This window comes from Schistocerca cancellata, chromosome 8 (genome assembly GCF_023864275.1).
Source record: "Schistocerca cancellata isolate TAMUIC-IGC-003103 chromosome 8, iqSchCanc2.1, whole genome shotgun sequence".
Lineage (NCBI taxonomy): Eukaryota > Metazoa > Arthropoda > Insecta > Orthoptera > Acrididae > Schistocerca > Schistocerca cancellata.
In genome coordinates this window covers 15,779,797-15,798,806 of record NC_064633.1, presented here as the reverse complement: position 1 = coordinate 15,798,806, position 19,010 = coordinate 15,779,797, and the positions used below count along the sequence as shown (strand labels likewise).

The following is a 19,010-nucleotide window of genomic DNA, read 5'->3' as shown; positions in this document are numbered from 1 at the left end:
CAGACTCTGCAAGAGAGACGCTCTGCATCGCGGTGTAGCTTGCTCGCCAGATTTCGAGAGGGTGCGTTTCTGGATGAGGTATCGAATATATTGCTTCCCCCTACTTATACCTCCAGAGGAGATCACGAATGTAAAATTAGAGAGATTAGAGGGCGCACGGAGGCTTTCAGACAGTCGTTCTTCCCGCGAACCATACACGACTGGAACAGGAAAGGGAGGTAATGACAGTGGCACGTAAAGTGCCCTCCGCCACACACCGTTGGGTGGCTTGCGGAGTATAAATGTAGATGTAGATGTAGAGTCATGTCAACGCAGACCTCACAGCTCCGAGCCGACTGCACTAGTGCCGCATTGCAACTCCCCGACTGGGAGGTCCAGACTGCGCTCCAGACGCGTTCCAACTGACTGGCAGCCCAAACTCGCGACCTGAACTGGTTTACGACAGACAACGACCGAGAAGTAATAGCAGTAGAGCAAAGATATTACGAGAGGGGATATATTGATAAGCGATGCTAGTGCCGCTCACGGTCAGGCAAAGCAGCGACTCAGTGACACCAGTAATTTAAATTAACGTAGTGAGGTGGAAGTGCGTTAACAACAGGGTGTGAAATACATGATGGCGGGAACATGAGCCACGCACGGCTCACAGCCAAAGTTCAATCGTTATTTCTGAATGAGAAATGTGTTGTGCAACATTCCCTTATACATAGTGATTCAGCTGCCCCTACCGATGCCGTTTTGTGTAACCCATAATTCTGAATTTGGCCTTTACTACGTTTTATTTTAATTACTCGAGAAAAACGGCCTCTAGGAGAAACGTATCACAGTACAACATTTAACTACATTCAAATGCCTAGAAAGAGGTCTCGATCATTTTTTCTGTAGGACTAATGATGCGCACGTAGCGGGCAAGAGAATTCACAAACATCACGTGTGGTCTTTGAAGGCCAGGAACAGGACAGTTTTCATAAACCGAAATAGGCAGGGGTAACGGAACAACACTGTATAAAGAATTTAGATGACATTACTCTTGTCTGCTCTGCGCAGCTGCACTGAAATGTTACTCAACTGCATATCCAAGTGTAGTACACTTCATGCCAGTTTGCAGTTTACTGCATTCTGCCTTCACGATTTTGCAGTTTTAATGCCCATTAGTGTAGAAGGCATTACATCAAACCCAGATGCCTTTTACTGCCTTAAAAATATCCCCACTAGAAATACATTCAAGAGAAAAAAAAACTGTATAGTGGGACTAGGAGTCGCACTCTGAGGGTTGCCTAGAAATTTAATTAAGGAGCGTGATACATCCGGCGCGGACCACTTTCGCCAACTCAGAGTGCCAGAGGCCCAGCACGAGTAGAGAGCTGGACCCCATGGGGCGTCTGCACCCACGCAGGTAACGGGCGGGAGTATACCATCAGCCTGCTTAACAATGGACACCTCGTGAAGAACCCAGTGGACAATGAGGAGAGTGCTCCCGTGACGGAGCGTCAAGAATTCGCTCGTGAGGGTGTCTGTTTATGGCTAACGGCAGCCGCTCTTAACTGCCTTAAAAAGGCGAGAACATGTGGAGAATTCAAGCACCCTACAGGCTCTCGGAGGAGCGTACACACAAAGCACGAAAAATTCGCACAGGGTGGCGTGTGAAAGAACTACATACGGAGTCAACCTGCTTAACGAGATGCTTTCTGAACAGAAAGGACATTGCTTATAAATCACGAAAGCCAGCAGGTTCATGTCTGACGGAGATTCGGTCCCACAGTCTTTCGGTTTCGCGTAACGTACTTTACCCCTAGATCACCTGGTCCGACTTGTATGTAGAGAGTTCATCTGTAGCCTTTGACAAGTGAATTTCTGCATGTGCTACATACGGTCGTATCTTTTGATTGCATTGACTTAGAAGTTTAAATTCTTTAAACTGCTGACAGACTGTAGACCTTAGGACGTGAATTAAACTACAACTCGATGTCCCGCCTTGTTCTTGAGAAAAATAGTCCTAACAGGTAAACATCAAAGTGTCCTATATGGGTTCTGATTTTTCTGATTGAGGTATGGAACACAGGAAACAAAAGTGTCTCACTTGAACAGATAGTATCTATTGACAACAGTTTTCACTGTGCATATACGTCACGATGCCAGGAACTAATACGTCAAACATGTTTGCAATTCTTAATCTAAATCTTTTTGAGGTACTCATCATTGGACTGTGTGGTTGTTACGTAGTGTATGTTGCTACTTCTTCTGCCAGAGCAATTTTCAGCTCAAGAGAGGTTCGTGACATTTTCGCGCTTTGCGTTCGATGTGCCTTGTACGGCATTCAACCATTGACGTGTGGGTATTAGGCTGATGGCGATACCACACTATTCAGCCTGATGTTCACGCTGCAGGGGTCCAATTAAGGTGGAGGCTGGCCTGCGGCAGTTCAGTGCGATGTGTCCAGCTGATTACTGACTGGCGTGCTGAGGCGGCTCATCGCTATCCCGAAATGTCCCGTCACTATGTCCAATAACTGTCGCAACATGGGTAATTCGATTCAGTTTGCACAATATACTTCACGAGAGCAGCAAAACTCAAATATTCCTACGCATTTCCTTTTCATATCTGCGTAAGCACTACAAAACTACTGCGTCCCTATACATCATAACGTACTGGACTGATAGCATTTGTGAGTCTTCATCATTTGTTTATACTGTGTACATATTTACAATGGAAAATCGTTCTCTGTTCATGTGCACTCAGTATAATGTCACTCGATGCTCTGTCCCTACCACCCGTCCTAAACATCTGAGTGTCCCAGTCTATATCTGGTAAATTGAAATCTCCACCTAAGACTATAACATGATGAGAAAATTTATGTGAAATGTATTCCAAATTTTCTCTCAGTTGTTCTGCCACTAATGCTCCTATCACTCCCACCTATAACTGCCGGGCTTGTACTCATCTCGTCTCGATCACCAGCTACGCATACATCTGAAAACTATTCTCGCCATAGAACAAGATATTTTCGCATTACAGAGTCAGAATCAGCTGTAGTACACAGATTCCGCCGCGTGATTAGAGGCGCCGTGTCACTAATCGTGCGGCCCCTCCCGCCGGAGGTTCCAGTCCTCCCTCGGGCATGGGTGTCTGTGTGTGTTGTCATTAGTGTTAATTTAGTTTAAGAAGTGTGTAAGTCTCGGGACCGATGACCTCAGTAGTTTGGTCTGGTCTCTCAGGAATTCACGCACATTTGAACAATTGAACACAGATTCCTTCTGGGAGGAGATGGTTGCGTCGTGAAATGCTCCAGGACACAAACTGTTAGTCACATGACACAAAGTGTTAGTCACATTGGCAAAACGCAGATAACGGAATCGATCAGTTGGGAAACGAGTAAAAGGCAAATTAAAACAAGGGAAAGAAGAGGAAAAGAGATGAGAACGTGTACGTTCTGCAAATTTTACAGACTGGTTCATATTGGCTCTGAGCCCTATGGGACTTAACTTCAGAGCTCATCAGTCCCCTAGAACTTAGAACTACTTAAACCTGACTAACCTAAAGACATCACACACGTCCATGACCGAGGCAGGATTCGAACCTGCGACCGTAGCGGTCGCGCGGTTCCAGACTGTAGCGCCTAGAACCGCTCGGCCACCGCAGCCGGCTTTTACAGATTGACATGCTGTGTAAGTCACTATCGAATCTACCGAAAGGCAGTTCACTATAGCAAGGATTACTGCTACTGATAGAAGGAATCGCCTCCAATCAGGCTATGTATAATGAACAGTCGTAAGTCAGTTTCTTTTAAGCTGTGGATCAGAACCGATGTTTTATCAAATTGTTACACAGTAGCGGAAACAAAAATGCAGTTGCGCATTATACAGCCGGATTAAAAATATCTATCACAGGCTTGTAGGGGTTGTGTATGGGACTTAGTAGATGAAGTTTTGATAGGGAACCCATGTCCGGAAATGTACTGTTTGGATGTTAAATCACTTCGAGGATGAGACTACTTTCGGATCTCCCTCTTCACGATATGCACACAGCAAAGACAATGAGCTCTGAGCTGTACTCTGATGGAGCACACGGCATGGGCAATACTTCGTGTACTTTTCCTCGGGTTGTCTTCTACATAACAAGAGACGTTCTCTTCAAAGTAGAGAGATCAATGCGTCCACAGTGCACCACAGTCGACCCTCCTTGTTTCGAACCCACCAGCTTCTCGCAGCCGTTGTTGTAGTCGGACAAAGGTGTTATGTGACGTCATAATTACAACAGAGATTGACGACGGCGCCCTCTTCTCGACTACTGTCCGTACAATGAAATGGGCGATTTGAGAGTGAACCAAACTATTTAATACCCAAAGAGCACATTTCCGAACATGGGTTCCCTATCAAAACTTCATCTACTAAGTCTCCTCTAATTCTAATAGTAAAGTTGAATAACCACGTATAGGGGATAGGTAAAATAATGTGAACAGCCGTAGTAATGGGATGGTTGTGTTTGACGGTCAACAACGCAGGTAAGGCCCATGTCGCGCTCGACTGTGCGTGTTCAGTACTGAATAGGCATTAGAGAAGGTTGTTTACGACTGATCCACACTTCGTATTTGCATTCAGAGGCCGAGGTCGACGTGTAATGTAAGACCTAACAGAGTTACAAGGAGGGCAGACGGTGAGGGCCCGATTAGCTGCAGCGCCAGTAATCAAGACAGCCAGTTTATTGAATGTTTCAAGAGCAGCCTACACAAAACATGGAAAGACATCATCGTGTAAGCATAACAGTGGGCACAAATCAATACTAAAAGACAGAGATCGTCGTACGCTAACACGAATTGTGTCAAAACAACACAAAACCTCGGCGGCTAGAGTGACTGCAGAACGCAATAGCCGAGACCCCGTATCTATCGATACTGTCCACCGAGAACTCCATAAAGCGAATATTCATGGACGAGTTATGTACCGAAACAATTAGCTATGACAACCAACATAAATAAGCGTAAAACATGGTGTTAGGAACATAAATCCTGGACGTGTTATCAGTGGGTCCCACAAATCAACGTTTTCGTTATTTCCAAATCGGTCCAGACTTACATTTGGAGAATGACAGTAGAAGCCGACAATTCTGATTGCTTTATTCCAACGGTTAAGCATGGAGGTGGAAGTATGTTGGTGTGGGCAGCCATATCATGGTATTCTGCTGGTTCCATCATTACTCTCAAAGGCCGTGTTACAGCCAACGATTATGTAAATATTTTAGGTGATCAGGTGCACCTCATGATCCAAATATTTTCCCCCCAAAATGATCCCATATTTCAGGACGATAATGCACCCAGTCACACAGCCAGGACAGTACAATCGTGGTATCAAGAGCAAGCAGCTGAACTGCAGCGTCTTCCCTGGCCAGCACAGTTCCCAGACGTGAACAGTATCGCACCCTTATGGGCGCTATTCGAGCGCAGACTTCGTGGCAGATCTCCACCTCCCTCATCGCTACAGACGTTAGAAGGAATTCCGATCGAAGGGTGGCATAACATACCGCTGTTTGCCAAACAGTCATTATACGGCAGTATTCGAAGGAGAATGGCTGCTGCATTACGGGCAAATGGGGTTCCAACCCCTTACAAATAAACCATTACCAATTAAGTAAAGGTGTTCACATTATTTTGCCTATCTCCTATACATCTTGTTTAGTTAGGAACGTACAGATTCCAAACATTTTCTATGAGCTACCGTCTGAGACTATTTTAATTATGTAGCTACTGTGCATGATTCACTTTCATTATCGACTAAGTGCACAACTTAGTCACACAAAAGTAAACAGTATTTCGAGTTAAGCGATGGTTTATTGCCACAGTTGGTTTCCATTCGAGGCTCGTGAAGGTAAGGAACCATTAAAATGTTAACTTTTTAAATACTATCTGTAGAATTGGCGTTTCACTAGAATAGTTGTTTCTGAGGCAGACGTTGTAGTAGACAATACTGAATCTGCAGCAGACTCTGCGAATGCCTGGAACTAGGAAGAAATGCAGTTTCCGTATCTTGAAACACTACTCATTTTACGAATAGAAGTCACTGTGGTCTTTTTATAAATACAATTTAAATTCTCAAAGTCTAGTTGCTTGTGTTGAAATATGTACCTGATTCTGTTTATTTGTCTTTTTGCTTTGATACATTTGTTTTGTTCAAATGGTTCAAATGGCTCTGAGCACTATGGGACTCAACTTCTGTGGTCATCAGTCCCCTAGAACTTAGAACTACTTAAACCTAACTAACCTAAGGACATCACACACACCCATGCCCGAAGCAGGATTCGGACCTGCGACCGTAGCAGCAGCGCGGCTCCGGACTGGAGCGCTTAGAGCTGCACAGCCACCGCGGCCGGCATTTGTTTTGTAATCTGTGGCAGATATCGTAACCACGTGAGAGAAAAAATAAAAGGGTCAGTCAAATTAAAACGAGACCGATGGAAAAAGTAAGTAAACAATTATTTCAAAAGCTATTGCCATAAATTTTAATACATTTATACCATTATGGGCCAGTGTTTTCATGGAAAAATATTTTTGGTTGCCGACGGAATCATGATTTCACCCAGACATGCCATCTGCTTCAGAAACAAATCGACGACCGCTAATGGCTTTCTTCAGGGCTCCAAAAGTGTGGAAATAGCATGGGGAGAAATCGGACTGTAAAGATGATGAAACTTCCTGGCAGATTAAAATTGTTTGCAGGACCGAGACTCGAACTCGGGACCTTTGCCTCTCGCGGGCAGGTGCTCTACCATCTGAGCTACCCAAGTACGACTCACGCCCCCTTCTCACAGCTTCACATCTGCCAGTACCTCGTCTCCTACCTTCTTACCTTCTTATCATTGCATGGATTTTTTTTAATGTGCATAACATTGATGCATTGTGCCAAACAACAAAACCAACGGAAAATAGGACATGGTACGTAACACAGACAATTATATACGATCCAAAACAAAAGATTACTCGTAAAATAATCTGAAGACACTACATAAAGGCTCTTATGAGCTTCAATAAGATAATAACAATCATAATTTCTATCACGTCCTTCAAAGTAGATGTTCCGATGCTCCGTCAGCTGTACATCAGGTTTGTAAGCGGCGATACCACGATGCTTGACACATCATCGTACTTTGTCGTCAGCTCTGATGGTTGTGACAGCTTCTTGGATTCGTCAGAGGAGCTTCATCGTCGATGATATCTCTGTGTACGAGCTCATTGATGTGCCCCCAGAATTAAAAGCTCAGTTAATGTAAATCGGCGGATCTGTGTGGCCAAAACTCAGACTTTCCCAGCCGCCCTTTGTGTTGGAAAACTAAATACGGACTACCGATACTCCTGGAGTGAGAAGGTGCCCCATCGTGCATGACTCACATCTCGAGACGTTATTGAAGTTGAATGGTATCCAGAAACTCTGAAAATGAAGACTGTAATAGATGAAGATAACGAGCATCTCTCAGCCACTCAGGTAGCTCTTATGGATCCAGCAGCTTGATTATGACGATCCTGGCCCACATGGTTAGAGCAAATCTGATCTGTATATTGCTCCGTCGGATGGTGTGAGGATTTCATCCGTCCAGGTTGCAAATTTTGAATATTCTCATGACCTTTGCAACTGAACGTGAATTCATTTGTCACCAGTACTTTCCGAAGACACTCTCCAACGTTTCCACACTGTTCCCAGAGCCAGATGCAGATTGCAGCTGTTCGTGTATAGTCCGCTTCGTGAAAATGCTGAAAATTCTTTTGATGATAAGGTTATGGTAATTCTTCACGCGACATGCGATGAACAGTTATATAAGATGCTCCCAGCTGACGTGCTGAGCTTCTTGGTCTTATGGTGAGAAGTTCTTCAACTATGCGTAGAATTCCCTTGTCATGTCTTAAAGCTGCAGAACCACATTTTGGTGACCACACCCACTTCGAGGGCCTCATAGTCGTTGGTGCACTACAATGAAGGATCTTGTGCTCAGAACGCGACTATCTGTAAATCTGAGACTGTTGATCTCCCTTGTCCTTACCGCAGATTACTTAGCTTCTCCATGAATAAGGCGTCTCTCAGCTACATCTGCAATAGTGTATGCCTACATTATGCTGGAGCCGTGTTTGCACACTTTCTGCCGGCCGGAGTGGCCGAGCGGTCAAAGGCGCTACAGTCGGGAACCGCACGACCGCTACGGTCGCAGGTTCGAATCCTGCCTCGGGCATGGATGTGTGTGATGTCCTTAGGTTAGTTAGGTTTAAGTAATTCTAAGTTCTAGGGGACTTATGACCACAGCAGTTGAGTCCCATAGTGCTCAGAGCCATTTGAACCATTTGAGCCATTTGCACACTTTCTGCAAGGCTAATGTCTCTTGACTACATGGGCTGTGGGCTGTTATTGAGGGGTGGGCACAAGAAACAAAGCGGATACTCTGTACTGCCAGGTATAGATCACTTCACAGCCATACAGAAAATATCAATCAGGTCGTAAAGTTTTTGGGAAGCCAGTTCGACGACGAGGAAAAAGTACCAACGCACTGTTGTGTGTACGTATTAAGGAACCACATAAAAATACCTGCACTTATAACTGTTTCACCCTGTAGACACACACACACACACACACACACACACACACACACACACACACGGGCGCGCGCGTGCGCTCGCACGCACGCACGCAAAGTAATTTCGAAACAATACGCTTATAGTAAGTTGACTAAAAGACGGGACAGACTGGTAGTGGAAACGTGAGGGACTAACGAATCATCGACTTCGAAATGGACGTAATTGTGGGAGTAAAAATTGGAGAGGAAGACCAAGACTTGAATAAAAATAAGCAGATTAAAATGGAATTAGGATGCGTTAGTTAAGGCAGAAATGAAGAGGCTTGTACAGGGTAAACTAGTATGGAGAGCTGAATCAGATCAGTCTTCGGACCAAAGATAGGGACACGGCAACACATATTTAGTATATTTAGTGTATAACATTTTATGTGTTGTGTGCGACCTCGTGCACAATGCTAAGGAGAGATACGTTACACAGTGATGTGGTAACAGCCATCGTAGGAAAGCTGGACAGGAGCAGAAATGATTAGGATCAAGTTAACAAAGTGAACAGAAGGTTTCCTTAACATGTATTTCTCCAAGTCTACCAACAATACCAACACTAAGAAATAAAGCGCCCAGTTATCACAAGATCAACAATGGTGAGGCTTTCTCTACTAAAGTACCAACAGTGGTGTCGGAGCCGTAACGAGGTGACATTTGCATAGTATCACATAGTGGAGAGGCTCTAAGGAGGAATGGACTGTCTGGCTGCCACTGGCCATCCTATATCGCTTGTAGTCCAGTGCTGCTGGAAGCATGGCTCGATGGGCGTGCGCCATTGGGTCCACCAGGTCCCGCGCGAGTGCTGTCTGGTTCTGACGGAAACTTGCAATTCCATTCTCACCTTGAAGACGCCAATAAGGTTGTATCGATATGTGATTCATTTTGGAAATGATTGGGGGACGTTGAGATAATCAAGGAAGAATATCACTGGATATATAGTTGTGTTTATGAAAGTTAAGGAATCGGTACAATAACGATAATGATAACTGAGCAGTCTGCAGTTTGGACTACAGCACTCGACATACAGCTATTAGCGCATATACATTATATTTCGTAGACTACTGAGCCTAAAATTAATAAAAACTTATATTTCAATATGTCAAAATAGTACTAACAGCGATCGGCTTACAACCTCTTTTCAGCAGTAACATTTTTTTTCCTTTCGATGGTCTAGTGGTTACATGGCAGAATGTCGCTTCAAAGAGAGAATGTCGGAGGAAGACAGTAGCGTACCACTTACGATATTACCATGCCTTTAAGGCACTTTGGGGTTCAATGCAGTCTTTCGATTTTTCACAGAATTACTTTCTTAAGAGGTTCTACTCTGCTGAACTGTTGTTCCAAGTTCTTGGCCATCTATGATGGTGTTACAGTGTCATCTGCAAACCTTAAATAGTTTTATCGCTAAAATTCATATACCTTTCAAAATTTCATTTTACTTTTGTAATCTATAAGGGGCGTTTAATAAGCAACACAACATATTTTTTTCTGAAACATGGTTGATTTTATTCATGATTCCAAATACACCATATTATTCCCCATCCTTTCGGCTACAAAACCTCATTTTGCAACATAACCTCCGTGCGATGGCAATACGCCACTCTACTAGGAAAGGACCTATACGGACATACATTATGTGGTGTCACCGCCAGACACCACACTTGCTAGGTGGTAGCTTTTAAATCGACCGCGGTCTGCTAGTATACGACGGACCCGCGTGTCGCCACTGTCAGTAATTGCAGACCGAGCGCCACCACACGGCAGGTCTAGAGAGACGTACTAGCACTCGCCCCAGTTGTACAGCCGACGTTGCTAGCCATGGTTCACTGAGAATTACGCTCTCATTTGCCGAGACGATAGTTAGCATAGCCTTCAGCTACATTTGCTACGACCTAGCAAGGAGCCGTATTCAATTGCTATAATACTTCTGTATCATCAAGAGCAATGTTCTACAAATGTGGATTAAAGTTAAGTATTCCAGAAGCTACGTACTTTTCTTTATAGCATTCATTACGTATCCTGTTTCAGTCCTCACGCCAGCCTGCGTGAGCTTATAGCGTGCATTTCGGCCTCCTCTAAAAACAGTGTTGGCAATTCTGCCGACACTACACATTAAATATTGAAATTCATCATCAATCTAATGATTTCATAATAAGCAAAATCGTGATACTTGCAAAAATTAAATTATTTTGAGAGCCACTTGGAATCACTCTAGTGGGAGACGTCGTAACCAACGTCTTGGTGCATCAACAACCTCCCCATAAGCCATCTACTGTTTCCCACGGAGTGCATTCTTCATTGCGTGAAACAGATGGGCGTCAGAAGGTGAAAGATCTGGGCTGTAGTGTGGATGCGGAAAAACAACCCAGTGGAGTTTTCTGGACTGCTCTCTGGAATGCAGACTTGTGTGAGGCGTCGTGTTGTCATGAAGAAAGACAAGTTCGTTTGAAATTCTGTAGCGGCGGACACGCTGAAGTGGTTTCTTTAGTTTCTTGAGGGTAGCACAATACACATCAGTGTCGATCGTTGCACCATGAGGTAGGACACCAAACAGAACAACCTCTTCAGAATCCCACAAGACCTTCGACATATGTCTAACGACTGGGAGTGTGACTTTCAACATTTTCTTCGGAGCAGTAGTAGTGTGACGCCACTAAATGAGTTACCGTTTTGTTTACGCCTCCAAGTCATGAACTCGTCTTTCATCGCCTGTGACGATTTTCGAAAAAATAATGCGATGATCAGCCTCGTAACACGCAAGCAATTCCGCACAGATGGTCTTCCATTGCTTCTATTAGGCTGCGCGGACCCTTGTGGGCAAACACCTTCGAGTACCGCAACTGATGGACGACTGTGTCGGCACTGTCAACAGATACGACTAGCTCAGTAGCGAGGTATTTGATTGAGATCCGTCTGTCACCTTGAATGAGAATGTGCGCACTTTCCGACGTTGCAGGAGTCACAAATACGTGCGGCTGGACGGTGTGCGGAGATTGGGAACGTTTTCGCGACCTGTTTTCGATCATGACAGACGCCTCGCCCTACGACTCAGTGTGCTTTTGTTCAGTGACAGGTGTCCGTAAAAAGAAGTGCCTATGAATATCTGCGATGGTCTGGTTTTCCGCCAAAAGAAACTCAGTCACAGCTCTGTGCTTGGAACAACCCGCTGTTACATACGCCATGTTGAAGGCTACGTGTAGTGCAAACCTTTATTATAATGCAGCCCTTCAGCAACCGTGAATTGTTCAGGCAATAAGAAATTCAGCCTTCAGTTGCAAGGTAATTTTTTTTAGTTTACCTAGGTTTCGATGCCAATAATGGTATCTTCTTCAGAACGTATAAATTGACCCATACGGACATACATTAAATATTGAAATTCATCATCAATCTAATGATTTCATAATAAGGAAAATCGTGATACTTACAAAAATTAAATTATTTTGAGAGCCAAACGTTGGCCATGACATAGAATAAAACTGATACAGAATAAAGACGCATAATCATAAGATTTTGTCTGTCAATACTAAAAACTATAAGAAAAACGTAGACGGAGCTACTCCGGGCCAGGAATAAGGGTCACACATAGCCGCGGGACTGCTCGCGACGCCTACATTCCTTGTTGCTTTCGTGTGACCCTTATTCCTGGCCCGGCGTAGCTCCGTTTTTCTTATAGTTTTTAGTATTGACAGACAAAATCTTATGATTATGCGTCTTTACTCTCTATCAGTTTCATTCTCTGGCATGGCCAACGTTTGGCCCTCAAAATAATTTAATTTCTGTAAGTATCACGATTTTCCTTATTGTGATGTCATTAGATTCATGATGAATTTCATTATTTAATATATGTCCGTATGGGTTAATTTATAGGTTCTGAAGAAGATACCATTATTGGCATCGAAACGTAGGTAAACTAAAAAAAAATACCTTGCAACTCAAGGCTGAATTTCTGTCTGTACGTATAGTGTCGCCATCTGTCGGAACTTAATGAAGCTGTAGGGGCTGGGGCAGGAATATTCCACGAAGTCCAAAAAAATATATATATATATTTATTTATTTCTTTTAACCGAAATTTTCAGAGAAAAAACGTGTTGTATTATACACACCTGGAAATGGAAAAAAGAACACATTGACACCGGTGTGTCAGACCCACCATACTTGCTCCGGACACTGCGAGAGGGCTGTACAAGCAATGATCACACGCACGGCACAGCGGACACACCAGGAACCGCGGTGTTGGCCGTCGAATGGCGCTAGCTGCGCAGCATTTGTGCACCGCCGCCGTCAGTGTCAGCCAGTTTGCCGTGGCATACGGAGCTCCATCGCAAACACTGGTAGCATGCCGCGACAGCGTGGACGTGAACCGTATGTGCAGTTGACGGACTTTGAGCGAGGGCGTATAGTGGGCATGCGGGAGGCCGGGTGGACGTACCACCGAATTGCTCAACACGTGGGGCGTGAGGTCTCCACAGTACATCGATGTTGTTGCCAATGGTCGGCGGAAGGTGCACGTGCCCCTCGACCTGGGACCGGACCGCAGCGACGCACGGATGCACGCCAAGACCGTAGGATCCTACGCAGTGCCGTAGGGGACCGCACCGCCACTTCCCAGCAAATTAGGGACACTGTTGCTCCTGAGGTATCGGCGAGGACCATTCGCAACCGTCTCCATGAAGCTGGGCTACGGTCCCGCACACCGTTAGGCCGTCTTCCGCTCACGCCCCAACATCGTGCAGCCCGCCTCCAGTGGTGTCGCGACAGGCGTGAATGGAGGGACGAATGGAGACGTGTCGTCTACAGCGATGAGAGTCGCTTCTGCCTTGGTGCCAATGATGGTCGTATGCGTGTTTGGCGCCGTGCAGGTGAGCGCCACAATCAGGACTGCATACGACCGAGGCACACAGGGCCAACACCCGGCATCATGGTGTGGGGAGCGATCTCCTACACTGGCTGTACACCACTGGTGATCGTCGAGGGGACACTGAATAGTGCACGGTACATCCAAACCGTCATCGAACCCATCGTTCTACCATTCCTAGACCGGCAAGGTAACTTGCTGTTCCAACAGGACAATGCACGTCCGCATGTATCCCGTGCCACCCAACGTGCTCTAGAAGGTGTAAGTCAACTACCCTGGCCAGCAAGATCTCCGGATCTGTCCCCCATTGAGCATGTTTGGGACTGGATGAAGCGTCGTCTCACGCGGTCTGCACGTCCAGCACGAACGCTGGTCCAACTGAGGCGCCAGGTGGAAATGGCATGGCAAGCCGTTCCACAGGACTACATCCAGCATCTCTACGATCGTCTCCATGGGCGAATAGAAGCCTGCATTGCTGCGAAAGGTGGATATACACTGTACTAGTGCCGACATTGTGCATGCTCTGTTGCCTGTGTCTGTGTGCCTGTGGTTCTGTCAGTGTGATCATGTGATATATCTGACCCCAGGAATGTGTCAATAAAGTTTCCCCTTCCTGGGACAATGAATTCATGGTGTTCTTATTTCAATTTCCAGTAGTGTATGTTACGGCCTTTTTTTTCTAGTCGATTTGAGCTGGATGTGGCAGACATTGCACAGGGAGAAATACGCCGCCAAATTAATGGTGACGTAAATCGTTCCGTAGTTACGGGTGATGAAATTTTTCCGTCCTTGCCGGGAGCTGTCCGCAAGGTGGGCGGCGAGACCGAGCAGGCAGCTGCTGGGAGCGGCCGCCCGCGCTCGGCTACTTTAGGAGCTCCCCGCCTGTCCTTTGTGAGCGCTAATTACGGGCTTACCCCGCGGCGGTCATCCCGCGGGGAGGGAACGGAAGGGGAGGCAAGGCGCAGTGCGCTTTGGCCGACTCGACTCATCGGCTTCCGCGCTTCCGCACTCCCAGAATTAGAAAACCGCCGCCGCCCGGGTGAAACCGTCGGAAAATACCGCCGCTGCTTTCAAAAGTTCGAGCACCTGCCTTCGATGGCCCCCGGAGCGCCAAGAAAGGCGTCCCCTTTACGTCCTGCAATCAGCGATCTCGTCTAAAATCTACTACTGAAAGGCCTCGAACAAAAGCTCATTCATTTCTGTAGTATAGACTGCACGGTACGGGTAATTTCGTTCGAACACGAGGTGCTGCGCACTTCAGTACCGTGCTGAGGGTGCTCAGGTCTCGATAGTAAGATGCACGGATGGAAAGATAAAATTGGCGCGGGGAATACTTCATCCGCCTTAGGGTAGAATACCCAGCTTCCATCATCCACAGGTGGGGCGGACAATTAAAGCTTGGTTGCCTATCTTAAGTGGCACGGTGTATTCTCTGTACCAGTTTTATTTACCCTACCCTGTATTGGAAACAACAGTCGTCCAGCGCTCACTCGAGAAGAGCTCCAGCGCCAGGAGACATATCTGTTTAAACACAGCTTTAGCTTTACCTTAGCTGCTAGTGCGAAGAAGTGAATAGTATCCGTGGAATACATTACCCAGTTACCTTGACCTAGTCCAAAATCACTCTGTGTTGGACGACAGATTAAAGCTTCATCTGGTGTCATGGGCGTACTTTCCTCCTAGCAATATCACAGCTACTTCCTTTCTTTCCAACAGGGGAGCAGTATCTTTGTCGCATTCTAAACTATTTATGCTGTACCAATCCTTTTCTGTTTTGTTTTCTTCCTTCCATCTCATCTACTAACAATGCACTCTTATTTCCCAATTTTCTTTTGAGCAACTAATTTGATGACTCACATTCACCAAGAACGTAATGAGAAATTTGCTTAATACAATTTTAGTAGCTCATTTCTTCAATTCTACAGATTTATTACTTTACGTATTATTATTATTGTTATTATTATTATTGTTGTTGTTATTGTTTTCATTAGTACTATTATGTTTAACAGGATGATTCAGGCGCCCCTACCGATGTCGTTTTATGCAACTCGCAATTTTATATGTCTCGAAAATATCTGTCCATCCGGTACTTTCAGCAAATACAAACAGATATCTTGATATCTACGGCCTCACCATAACAGGGGACAGTAATATTATAATATTAGTAATGGAACTTAGGAGTGTGCTCTCTAGAGTATATGTCACCGAAACGTCGGCGAAACAGTAAAGTGATGTTGTGACCATCTTAAAACTAATATACGCTATAACGTTTACCAGTTGTGCTGCACAAGACTGTTGCATAGTTAATAGAGACAGAGCGGGGGTTGCGGAGTGATCTTCCGTATGAGGTGCCAGTGTTCGAATGTGGAATGACGATTCCATTTATTTGTACGTTTATTTAGTTTTTAATTGACATAATGTACGTAAATATCCGCTTTTTATGCAAAATGTGTGTGTGAATGAAATTGTTTGTGACACTAAGAAGGGTCGATTTGTCAGAAGGCCGGGTAGATACGGAAATCAAATAAGGGGAACAGAACTGCACTGGCAATGTTTATTATGTCAGCCAATGCTTTAATTGATGACCGTCGTGGTTTGTGCACATCTGGGCCCGCAGCTGAGTAGATCTTGTTATCCGTCGAAGCATTCCCGGTGTTCTTGATCTGCAGCTTTCATTAATTTGTTGCCGGTGGTGCTCGGTATATTCCGGCACTTGAGTGTAAACTATTCGTTTCAAATGCCCCGACAAGAAAAAGTATAATGGTGCTAAATTCTGTGATCCGGCGGCGCAAGCAACAGGTCCTCTTTCCCCTATCCATCTCCCTGGAAGTTCCTCATTCAGATGGTTACGAAAGCGTTAAGCGATATCGCAGTGGCCCATCCTCCAGCAGCAGTGCGAGTGCCTGAAACAGAATATGCAAATAGCAAATGCCCGTCAAACTGCTCTAAAGCAAGCATGATCTTATAAGGCGACAAGGCAAATATTCACTTCCCATCGTACACAACCAGTTAGATCTTGCAGTTCTCCAATTGCGCATGTTGCGGATGCTGTCGATCCCGTTAATGTAGATCCCATCTGACAACAGGTGTGCTATAGGAACGCTGTATCATTTTTCAGTTATCCTAATATCCACTGACTGAAATTCATTCGAGTTTCGAAATCCCAGCCATGGATGTTGTGTCGTAAATGTTATGGATGATATTTATTTGAATGGATGAGTGGCTGATGTTCGACTGTTGTTCACTTTCCCTGATACCCATTCGTAGATTGGTTCAAATGGCTCTGAGCACTATGGGACTTAACATCTATGGTCATCAGTCCCCTAGAACTTAGAACTACTTAAACCTAACTAACCTAAGGACAGCACACAACACCCAGCCATCACGAGGCAGAGAAAATCCCTGACCCCGCCGGGAATCGAACACGGGAACCATTCGTAGATTAGTGAGAGCTGTATCCAGGACGGTCTCTTCGTTTTCACCAGATATTACGGTCATCTCTCGAACAAAAGTTACTTTTAGAATAATGCCTGTTGGTCTTACATGTCGTCCAACACCGTGGAATATCACTGCAATCGGATGTTCCCCGTCTGAATACCGTTCTTGATACTGACGTAGTGCCTCGAACGCATTTTGTCTTGCTTCCCGATGAATAAGGAGCATTTCTATGTATTCCTCTGTCGAAAACATGATGAATGACAGCAGAGACTATTTAACCCGTATGCCAGTGCAGTCCGCGCAGGGCACAATACCAACAAAGGGTCGTTCTCTCATTTGAATGTGGTAAACGTTGGCCGGTGCTTACATATCAACACATCATAATGATGGAAAAAATTTCTGAATGATACAGAGTTCCATCCACTGGTAACACGTTTCATTGATTGGTTGGATAACGCCTAATAACATGCGCCACGCAGGCTGTTGTGGCCGAGCGGTTCTAGGCGCTTCAGTCCGGAACCGCGCTGCTGCTACGGTCGCAGGTTCTAATCCTACCTTGGGCATGGATGTGTGTGATGTCCTTAGGTTAGTTAGGTCTAAGTAGTTCTAGGTCTAGAGGACTGATAACCTCAGATGTTAAGTCCCATAGTACTTAAAGCCATTTGATCCATTTGAATATGCGCCTCGCTACACTGCTTGGAACACAGTTGGAACACTTGTAACAAGAAAACATTAGAGTACATACTCCGGTAGTTCAGCCTTTAATATATTATCTACTTCACTCGTACCTAGTTTTATGCATTAATTTTGGTCTTTGTTACACCTGGTCACTACGTATGACATACTATCGTTACAAAGCAGTCAGACATAGGTAAATATTTTGAGATCGGACTACACCAATTATCAGGTGTGTTCCGGATTGTTCCTAAGATGAGCTTGCTGGACATTAGTCCCATACAGTTGGACAGCTGGGGAGTACCGACCTTATGGCAACTTCACGCGTTTGTTGGGTCCATCAGGCATTTTATGTAGGGGCAACAGAATCATCCTGTAGCTCTCATCTCATACACAAGTTGAAATGTTGACTCACTATAGATTTCTGATTAAATGTAACTGACAGCTTGAAAGCTCTAATCTTGCCAGCGGACGTGGAAGCATCAATAAGAATGGCTGTTACCAGATACGAATAACAGAGGAAATACGAAAAATCCAAAGACGAGCAGCACATTTCTTCGCTGGTTGAGTTGGTACGTGGGTATATGTACACATATGTGCATACATGCATATAGCTGGACAGCCATCATGTTCGTACCATGGTTCTTCCTAGCCCTAATCTTGACAGCGGCTGTTACCAGATATGAATAACAGAAGAAATAGGGAAAATCCAAAGAAGAGCAGCACATTTCTTCACTGGTTGAGTTGGTACGTGGGTATATGTACACATATGTGCATACATGCATATAGCTGGACAGCCATCATGTTCGTACCATGGTTCTTCCTAGCCCTAATCTTGACAGCGGCTGTTACCAGATATGAATAACAGAGGAAATACGAAAAATCCAAAGAAGAGCAGCATATTTCTTCACTGGTTGAGTTGGTACGTGGGTATATGTACACATATGTGCATACATGCATATAGCTGGACAGCCATCATGTTCGTACCATGGTTCTTCCTAGCCCTAATCTTGACAGCGGCTGTTACCAGATATGAATAACAGAGGAAATACGAAAAATCCAAAGAAGAGCAGCATATTTCTTCAATGGTTCTGTTAGTACGTGCATGTATGTACATATATGGGCATACATGCATATGGCTGGACAGCTATCATGTTCGTACCAAGGTTCCTCCTAGTTTTCAGAGGGAAGTCTTCTAGCATCCATGGACGATGGCCTGTTAGGAGGCTGTGATGCTTGTACCCGTTCGGTGTTCTGGCTATGCAAAACGGGACTATTACCTGATGGTTCAGTACCCTACACGACGCGCTTAAATTCCATGGACGCTCAACAGACCAAAATCCAGCGGCTTACCTGGCGATGATTGGCAAAAGTGGCTTCATCACTAAACAAGATACACGATACATTTGGAGTATCCTCCCTTAATGCCCATATAAAGAAGTTAAAA

The 19,010-nt window shown here is 45.0% G+C and overlaps 1 protein-coding gene across 1 annotated transcript in view; it reads right to left on the bottom strand.

Annotated features, from left to right (window-relative positions):
- Positions 1-19,010, bottom strand: part of LOC126094929 (acetylcholine receptor subunit alpha-like 1) — a 499,702-nt gene that overhangs the window by 304,977 nt on the left and 175,715 nt on the right. The gene's annotated exons all lie outside the window — the stretch shown is intronic.